Source organism: Sapajus apella, unplaced genomic scaffold (assembly GCF_009761245.1).
Source record: "Sapajus apella isolate SASKATOON/1434 unplaced genomic scaffold, GSC_monkey_1.0 scaffold259, whole genome shotgun sequence".
In the NCBI taxonomy this organism is placed as follows: Eukaryota; Metazoa; Chordata; class Mammalia; order Primates; family Cebidae; genus Sapajus; species Sapajus apella.
In genome coordinates, this window is record NW_022437199.1 from 426,412 (window position 1) to 435,348 (window position 8,937).

The 8,937-nt window shown below is 37.4% G+C and overlaps 1 pseudogene; it reads right to left on the reverse strand.

Annotated features, from left to right (window-relative positions):
* Nucleotides 1-7,771: 7,771 nt before the first annotated feature.
* On the reverse strand, nucleotides 7,772-8,937 carry LOC116545341 (annotated as a pseudogene).

Below are 8,937 nucleotides of genomic sequence, written 5' to 3' on the forward strand. Positions count from 1 at the left end.
ACCTGGGCTCAGCAAGGTGGTTTTCCAAAAGTACTATTTTTCAAATACTAAAGCATGTGCACAGAAGAATTTTTCAACATTTATAAGGTAACCCACTACTAGGGCTGGAACCCAAGTCTGATTTCCCAGGTCTGGGAAGCCAATTGTGTGTCTCAACACAATCTGCCAAGGCCCTTTCAAAATAAACATGGAGACACTGTAAAACTAGAGAGTATTTTTGACTTGTCCTTTGCACGTCATAAAAAATTTTCAGTATTCGGGCCGGGCGCGGTGGCTCACGCCTGTAATCCCAGCACTTTGGGAGGCCGAGGTGGGTGGATCACGAGGTCAAGAGATCAAGACCATCCTGGTCAACAAGGTGAAACCCCGTCTCTACTAAAACTACAAAAAATCAGCTGGGCATGGTGGCACGTGCCTGTAATCCCAGCTACTCAGGAGGCTGAGGCAGGAGAATTGCCTGAACCCAGGAGGTGGAGGTTGCGGTGAGCCGAGATCGCGCCATTGCACTCCAGCCTGGGTAACGAGCGAAACTCCGTCTCAAAAAAAAAAAAAAATTTTTTTTCAGTATTCTACTTTGAGAAGCAAGTAGCTGCTACACAAACGTTCCAGGCAACAATAGTCGAACAGGCGTAATCACTAAACGTAATTCCAATTTTGACTGAAATTGATCCCCAGATAGCTTGCTTTGCTCACAGGTTTGTGTTCAGTTATTTTTATTCAGCAGTAGTGATTTTCAGGCTCAAAACACAAACAGCAATGTCCAAGTATTACTACTTTATTTCAATTTGGATTTTTTTTGGGTGTTAAAGTGAAGAGTACAGGATGACTTAAATTGTTGGTTAATTTATAGGTTAAGTGATTTTTCCTAAATGAAAATGGAAGAGTGGATTCCTGTATAGAATGCAAGCACCTCAGTAACAATTCTTTTTGCCTGCTTCTTCACTGTTGTATCCCAAGGATGTAGAAACATGTCTTCCACATGGTAGGCACTCAGTGGCTATTGAATAAATGATGGTATAAAAAAAGTATAAATTTTCCAAGTCAATTTAAACCCTGTAGGAATTGTAGCCAGTTAATAGAACCATTCTTCAGGAGACATTATATGGAGCGAGAATGCCTTTGCTCACGTTGTCCTTCTGATTAAAACCCTTATTTTTTTCTGTACCTGTTTAAGAATATTTTTAAGACTCAAATTACATTTCTCTTCTATGAGGATGCACTGCAGTAAATACTATTTTCTTTGAAATCTTATTGCAACTGCAATCTATGTTATGCATGTTGTATTAATTATATACTATATTTATATCATCTATCTATATAGATATATATATACACAGTATAGATTAGATTTTTTTTTTTTTTTTTTTGAGAAGGAGCCTCTCTGTGTCACGCAGGATGGAGTGCCGTGGTGCCATCCTGGCTCATTGCAATCTCCACCTGCTGGGTTCAAGCTACTTTCTGGCTCAGCCTCCCGAGTAACTGGGACTACAGCCATGCTTCACCATGCCTGGGTAACTTTGCATTTTTGGTAGAGATGGGATTTCGCCATGTTTGCCAGGCTGGTCTCAAACTCCTGAGCTCAGGTGATCCACCTGACTCAGCCTCCCAAAGTGCTGGGATTACAGGCATGAGCCACCGAGCCTGGTCTGTGTTACATATATTTTCAATTTTTTGTCTCAATTTCATTATGATATTGAGAAAAATGCAGGTCTTTAAGGCCATTTTTTTTTTACATTTATTTGAAAATTTTCAGACTACTTAGCACTTGCTTAGCAGATAATTGAGCTGCTTCTGGTTTCTCAATATTCTGTCCTAAATTCGAAATTAGGATTCACTGCAGTTATCAGCTAAACATAGACAAAAACAACCTAAAGGAATACTTTCTAAAAACAAAAACCAAAAAACCCAAATTTTTTTATCCAATAAAATCAGAGCAAATGAATTACTCAAAATCATTTCAAATATAATTATTGGAATTACATAATGCTAAAATAGGGTTCTAATAGAATAAATACCTATAATTACAACTGTAGTCTGCCCCCTATGTCAGTTAAGATTTTCTACATGACAAATTGCTCCAAAGTTTAGTGGCTTACATCAAAATGCTTTAGTGTTGCTCTGGAAATGACAGGTTAGCTGGAAGTTTCTACTGATCTGGTCTTTGCTCACCTGATTTGTTCTGGGCTCACTCATGCATCTGTGGGCAGCTGACTGGCCAGCTGAGGGCTGGCTGGTCTAGGATGACCTCAGTTACTTCTGGGACAGTTAGTTCACTGTTCACTTGGCTGCTAGATCCATGTGTTTCTAATTCTCCATCAGGTTATCCCAGGCTATTCACATGGTGGCTGGGCAGAGTTCAGAGAAGTAGAGGGGACTTAACTTGCAACTAAACACTGTCACCCCCGACATTCTATTAGACAAATCAAGTCAAAAGGCCAGCTCAGATCCAAGGGGTGGGAGAAATAGACTTCTCATCCTGATGAGAGGAGGTGTGAAGTCACATTACAAAGGGAGTAGGTGCAAAGAGGTGTAGAGAAGCAGAACTCATGCTAATTTTTTACGCAGATTACATATAACCTTTAAAATTATTTATTTTTATATTAGACTTCACAAAGTGTCTGCAGAGAAGTTTCTGGTATCAGTTGGGGTGTTGGTACTAGATAGCCTTTAAGGTATTTTCCATCATCAGGATTCAACAATTCTATGATTTCACTCACAAAAATCAAGAGATGAAGGAGGGAAATTTCAATCAACAAAACACATATCAATGCATTCACGGCTGAAATTCTGTGAATCAGGAGATTTTTCCAGCATATGTTGCTTGGAGTTGGACTAGAGTTCATCCTTCCTGCTGCTTTTGTTACACGTTGTTGAATCATGTAACATGACAATGGCTGTGCAAATAGCAACTAAAATTTTGGACAGGATGTAAACAGCCAACTGCAGTACAGACAACTACCGGCACAGCTGTTTCAGTCCTTGGAATAGACCACAAAGCCGGGGACCCAGAACTCAACCCAGACCATTACAACATCCCAATGTATTGCTGGGTCTGTTTCAAAGAGCTGGATGGCTTTTTCTTTTAGCTTAGTCAGGGCTACTTACTTGACTGTTTATGAGGTGCAGAAAGAAGTATTTTGCTGTAGCGTAGCACTGCCTTGGGAATTCCTTGAAAGGAAATCAAGGACTATACTAAACTTGGCTGATGGATTTTAAATGGTTTGTTGAGTCTTCAGAGCAGAAGTGATGTTCACATAAGAAACAGTATCCTAGAAGAGCACAGCCCCATTGGTGATATAAGTAGGCTTCATGTTAACAGAGGTGAGTCAATCACTGGTACCTTAAGTTAGTCAAGATTTTCTAAGTAGAGAGAAATAATTTCTGCAAAGCAGGCTGGAGTGTTTCTGAAAGAACAGAAGACAGACTAGGAATGATAGTCTTGAAATTATTACCCATGTCTGATGAGCTGCATCTAGCTGGTAAGGCTATAACGGCCTCAGTGGAAGCACTTTGTTGAAGGGTTAAGATTCAATTTTTCTAAGATTAAAGGTTGGAGTTAATAATGTAAAGGTAATTTAAGTACCAGACAAGACCTCTAAAAGAGAATCGGCCTTCTGAAATATTTATGTAATGTTTGTCAACCTTTGCTCAATATTATTTTCTGAAAAGCCTTTTTAGACATTTTGTTTCTAATTGCCACACCCAAGAAATTTTAATACCGTATAGATGCATACCTGTTCATGTACCATGTGTAGAACCATGATTATACATAAAGAGGTTAAGACATTTTCAATGCATAAGAACAGATTTTTGCTCCCGTGGGGGTGATGCCACTCCTGTTGAGAATGCATGTTTTAAAAAGACAGCTATTAAATGCATGGCAGCAGGATTGGATGGAGGATGACAGAGCAACAATCACTTAATTCAAAGTGGTAGAAATGATCTGAAGAAAATGCACAAGAGAATTTTGTTTCTCTTTAAGCAACCGAAGACCTTAGGTGTCACTGGTAAAAACACAGGAGGAAGCATGTTGAGAAATCAGTCTCTTGTCAATATGGTATGCTACAGTACAGTAGTAGGCAAGATTAAAGAAGAGCAAACAAAGGAATAGGATGACGGAGAAACACAAAATTGATTTTGTTTGTCCATGCTGGGTGGCAGTTTTCTACTCCCTAGAGCTTTCTGATTTTAGAAGACAGTTAAGAATCCTCAATTGAAAGTCTCCCAATTCAACCAACATTCAGCTACTAAAAGAAGATGCTATTCAGTGGTCAAAAGAAAATGATGTCTGTCTATTTAAGAAACATGAATCCAGGGATCAACTTCCTGGAATTTTACTGCTATGCTGGTTGTTACCATATCTGGTAAGGTTGTTTCCTTAAAAGGGTAAAGGTAGATTTTTTAATGGGGTTTCTTTAAGAAGACTACATTTCCTTGTTCAGGGTCATGAGTAGTTATTTTAGAAATTATTTTTGTACCAGTTTAATGGTAAGACTGATGATATCTAATCATATCCATTTACCATAGGGAAGTATCCTAAATTCATGGGATGGCCTGGTATTAATCCTAAGAAAGAATCTATGTATGTCATCAAGGCTTATGGCAATATTTTAGGCCATGGAAGTTCTAAAGTCTCTGAGAGCATTGCCAATTTTTGGTTTTGAATTCATTTGTTATCTCTACTTTTACCAAAGATTGCATATAGGAACAATGAAGTTTTTGAGCAGAAAGTAAAGCGTTACCAAGGTATTTAATAACATTCTCAGTGAAAGGTAGTCCTCAAAATAAACAATGACCAAGCACACTACAACACACCTATTATTTGTATAAATGTTGATCTTTGTTTCTTTTTTTACCTGAGAGGCTCGTATGAGGACAACCAACTCAGTTACACGAACTGATATAAATTCCAGGAGAGTCTCGTGTTCCAAGATTGAATTTGAATCTGTAATTGTATAGCCTGCTTGATAATTTCAAGTTTTTGTTTTTAAATGCAAACCATTATAAAACAAAACTGAATGCGGGATTACTCAAGGAAATCTACAATAAGCCTATGTAAAGCCTAGATAATATTTTCACACAGATTCAATCATTGAAAGAGTTTTGTTTTTTTTTCTTTAATAAAGAAAGGAGTGCTCCTGGATTCAGCATGTTGCAGTGGTGGATACTGATATGTGAAGACGAGAGAAATAAAACAGGAACTTTAATATAACTGCAAGGTTATTAATATATCTCATAAGGTATAAGAAAAGTGCCCTGGCTGGGTGCAGTGACTCACACCTGTAATCCCAGCACTTTGGGAGGCCGAGGCAGGCAGATCATCTGAGGTCAGGAGTTCGAGACCAGCCTGGCCAACATGGCGAAACCCCGTCTCTACTAAAAATACAAAAAAATTAGCCAGGCATGATGGCAGGTACCTGTAATCCCAGCCACTGGGGAGGCTGAGGCAGGAGAATCACTTGAATCTGGGAGGCGGAAGTTGCAGTGAGTTGAGATTGTGCCATTATACTCCAGCCTGGGCGACAAGAGCGAAACACAATTATACCAGGCTCTGCTTAAATATGAGTATGCTTCTTTTAATTTGAAAAGTATACAGTCATTGAAACATATTTATATTGTATCTTTCAACATATGTAATCTAAGAAGACAGTCCTTTCTTCTGGATTGACCAGTTTTTTAAATTTTGACTTATGCTTGTTAAACCAAAGTATTTTCACAGTGGCTGTACAAAGATCAAATTTTGAATACAAAGTAGATTATTTTTATTACTCTTCCTCATTTCTTTGAATAAAACAAAGGAACAAATATGTTTTTGGGAGCTTTTCCAAGAAACCTGAAAATTTGATTATACATAAAAAGAATTCACAACCATTCTATTATTTCTAATTTGGGACCTAAATTTCAGAAAGGCAAAATTGAGTATGGTCAAAAGAAACAAGACATAAACACAATACTGTGTTTTATAGATACCCCACCACAGGGGCAAAGATTAGCAGGAACTTTTAATATTTCCAAAGACAAGTTGTTTGTTAAAATACATCAAGAGCAAAGTTAACAGAATAGATTGCTAGAAAAGAAAAATGAGTATCTGTTATCCAAACATAGAAAACTTGGTCATTTAACAAAAAAAAGGACAGATCTAATTTTACTAATGTGAACTATTTATGTGAAAATTTACAGTAAAGAATTTAACATGTTTCCATGCATGCATTTTCACATATAAAGATACATATATGTGCAAATAGATGACAGATTTAACTAAAGCTTTAAAAAAATCATAATTTACTGATCAGTATGTTAAATAAGGCAATGTCTATGTGATATTGAATTTGCCATCCTAATAAAGTATTAAAATATCCTTAATTAACAGATACTAATTAGTATCTTATATATGTATACATGTTTCTCTGTAAACAACGAACCAAAAATGTTCAATCATTTACATTAATTCCCAAGTTCAACCATGCAGATAATTCTTTTTTTTTTTACTATTAAAAGACACTTTATTAATTTACAAGAATTACCAGCAACTTAACCAAAAATTAGGTGAAGTATCTGAATATAGTTTACAGAAAAAGAAGTATAAATAACTCTTAAACATATGAAAAGATGTTCAAGTGTTCCAGTTAAAAAAATACAAATTAAAACCACACTTTTTTCACTTATCAGACTGGCCAAGATCAAAGTGCCCGGATCACAGGGTATAATATGGTTGTATCATGGGAGGCGACACTTTCTTCCATTGATGGTAGGGATGTGGATGGGTATGAGCATGGGAAGGGTGATATAGCCCAATCTACAAAAATTATAAATGTACATACCCGTAAATCCAGGAATTCCCTTTCTAGGAGTTTATCAACCTAAAGTTCACTGTTAGGGAAGTGGTTAAAAATTATGCCATGTCTATATAATAGAACATTGTATGTGGCTGTCAAGATGAGAAAGGTTAGTATGTATGTGTGGAATGATCTCCAAGAAATAATTTGGAATAAAAAAACGCAAGATGTAGAACAGTATGCGGAGCGCAGCACTGTTTGTGTTAAAAATGTATATTTTATGCAATGATACACATTTTATTATGTAATTTATACATGGATATATAAGTAAATGACTATATGTACAATCTCAAGACTACCTCTGGAAGGGTATACACAATAACGTTAATCTCCAGAGCAAGCAAAACGGACCAGAGTAGGGAAAAGATGTATAGGGAGACTTACTTTTTAAGATGTAACCTTTTAATACCTTTTGAGTTGTAAAATATTATCAATCTAAAAATAAAATCAGGTCTTTTTTTTTTTTCTAAAGCCAGGGTCTTGCGCTGTCACTTGGGCTGGATGGAGTAGCGCCATCACAGCTCAGAATAGGCTCAGCAACCCTCTCACATCAGTCTCCCAAAGCACTGGGACTGCAGGCCTCGGCCAGCATGGCTGGCCCAGAAATACCTGATACATGCAAAACATTTCTATAAATGAGGCTATGTTGGGTCTTTATAAAAAGAATAGAGAAAGGAAACTCATTCAGAGAATAGTTGGTGAATTAATGAACATCTTCATCAATATTTACCATTTCTCCCATTGCAGTTTGAGAAGAAGCTCTTTTGCATTCAGCAGCTGGATATTTCAGAGGCCAAGGCATGCTGATGCATGCTCCAGGTCAAAGGTCTGAAAACATTTTCTGCAGAGGGACAGACAGACTTCGCAGACCACATATGGTTTCTGTAGAATGTTCTTTGTTTATTTCACAGTCCTTTACAACTGTGAAAACCACATTAGCTCAAGTCTGCATGTAGCCTGTGGGTAGGTCCTGAAGCATCAGTGTCACTTATCACCATCTGAAGGCATTCAGGATTGTCTTGAATAAGTGGTTCAGCTTGTACCGTTTTACTTAAGAAATTCTTTGATATAAGAGGAAACCTGACTTTAGCAAGGATATCAACCATAAATGGCTGGCGATTAGGTTCATCGTATTTCAACCACCTGACTGCAGCATCATAAACCTGATCCTCTGCTCTCCAGTCAGAGTCTCCTGGTTGAGAAGATGTGTTACTCGCTTGACATCGAGTTGAAGAAATTCGTCAGTTTTTTTGTAAACTTCAGTAAAATACTGATGAATAAAATCATCTGCAGTTGCTTTCAATTCAGGACAATCTAGACACACCGCCAGCACACTTATACCAAGCCAGTCTGAAGCATCAACTTGTTCTTTCAAAAAATCAACACACTTTTTTTTCACAGGTTCAATGATATTGGTTTGCTGCATCCAACAAAGACAACATTGTTGCTATTCACGGAAATTCTAGCAGTATAAGCAAATTCCACAAGTTGTTCAATAACATCAGGTTCAGCATCTTTGAGTTCTACTTCAAGACTTTGATTCAAGCATGTTAGTTGTGAACATTAAGTTAAAAAAATGACTGGCTGCAGCCAGAACAGCACGATGAGCAGGTATCTTTCTTTCCTGGAACCATGAGGACCACATCACACAATGCTTTCTGTTTCCGCGTATTATTCATGACGCCCATGAAACCCGCCAACAATTTAGCTTCTTCCTGAGCAACAAGTTTCTTCTCGGTCTTCTTTTTTTTTTTTTTTTTTTAATGTGCAATCGGTAAAACAATTTATTAAAATTTGAATAATGCCCAAGAATATTACTCTGAACCATCTGTCTCATGCATCACAACAGTTTTATAAGTCAACCATAAAAGCCTCTCTGGGTGGATTTTCTTCACACACCTTACATTTCAGTGTCCTTAATCTTCTATGGAAAAGTATATAAATGACGTTCTCCTAATACAGAACCTCTCAAAGCTCTCAGCAGTAGAAATTGACCACATGCTTCCGCATAGACACAAGGAATAAGACACAGCAATGAGTGACTTGCGAGTTGAATTACATCAAAGTTCTTGCTCCTCTTCTCCACCCCAGCGGCTGCCAT